The sequence below is a fragment of the Cyprinodon variegatus genome, unplaced genomic scaffold (genome assembly GCF_000732505.1).
Source record: "Cyprinodon variegatus isolate N-32 unplaced genomic scaffold, C_variegatus-1.0 Scaffold329, whole genome shotgun sequence".
In the NCBI taxonomy this organism is placed as follows: Eukaryota; Metazoa; Chordata; class Actinopteri; order Cyprinodontiformes; family Cyprinodontidae; genus Cyprinodon; species Cyprinodon variegatus.
In genome coordinates this window covers 369,660-370,919 of record NW_015150782.1, presented here as the reverse complement: position 1 = coordinate 370,919, position 1,260 = coordinate 369,660, and positions in this window count along the sequence as shown.

Genomic DNA, 1,260 nt, shown 5'->3' with positions numbered 1-1,260 from the left:
CTGCTCTTATTTCTAATGTTTCAAAGGTTCCATCCGTTGGTTTTATTTTGAAAGGACTTACCGGAAGTAGCCGGTTAGCACATCCTGTTTGGGGTCTGATGTGATTTTGGAGAGCGGGAAGAATCATGGGGGCAGAGGACTGAGGATGAGCTACCGGTGTTCATCGTTTCTGTGTGCCTGAGAATACTGGATGTACTTCAGTAAACTATTGAACAACAGGAAATACTTGTTATAACCGAAGCTAACGGTGCTAATTAGCTAGCATTAGCTTTCCAGGTGCTGTTTCTTTCCTCAGGTGAGTTATTCCTGAAAGCAACTTTAAAAAATAAAACATTTGTTAAGCAGCTGATGTAGCTGTGTGTTTCTAATGAAACTTAATGATGTCATGTTTGAACAGGTGCTGTTAGGGAACATGGCAGCCTCACCTGTGGAGTACACCATCGGTGGGGTGAAGGTCCACTTCCCCTGCAAGGCTTACCCCTCCCAGCTGGCCATGATGAACTCTGTGAGTCTGCTGCTGCTGCTGGGGCTGCTGGTGTCACTCTGGAACCAGTGACCTGGTTCATCATCAGACACTTCAGCATAGAACTGCAGACTGACTGAAAGCTCAGCCTGATGTAGATACAAATAAATAGATGAAAGCTAGGATCTGGATTAGTTTAGTTTGCATCACCTTTTGGAGAGGAGGAAGTCAGGACCTTTAAGTCACCCTAAAGGTCCTGGGAGGAAATCCTGGACAGCTTTTTGAGGCGCCGTCTTATAGGGCGCTCAGTTAAATAATCTGGAAATGAACATTTCCAGCCAATAGTGTTATTGGAATCCAGGACAAGACCTTATTACCTTTGGAACATTAAAAAATATGGATATTTTTATGGTAAATGTCAATGTAATAACAAGGGACGCCAACTTGGCCGAATCTATTAACAAAAATAACAACAGTGCTTGAGTGAAAGAAACACATTTCTTCAGTCCAACATAACCTTAGAGGCATTAATGCTGATACTGGAACTGACATTAAATTTATAACTTTTCAATTTCAATAACATTTTTTAAGCTTTTTTTTTTTCTTGACTTGTTAACTTTTTTTCAACTTAATTTCCAGTAGGTAATCTATCATTCAAGGTAGGGTTGGGAATTGAAAAGATTTTCACGATTCCCTTTTCGATTCTATGAAACGATTCGATTCTTTATCGATTCTTTTTTCGATTCCAATTTGGGGGAAAAAGGAGAACAAACAGTTTGATTATCAGCATCAACTTT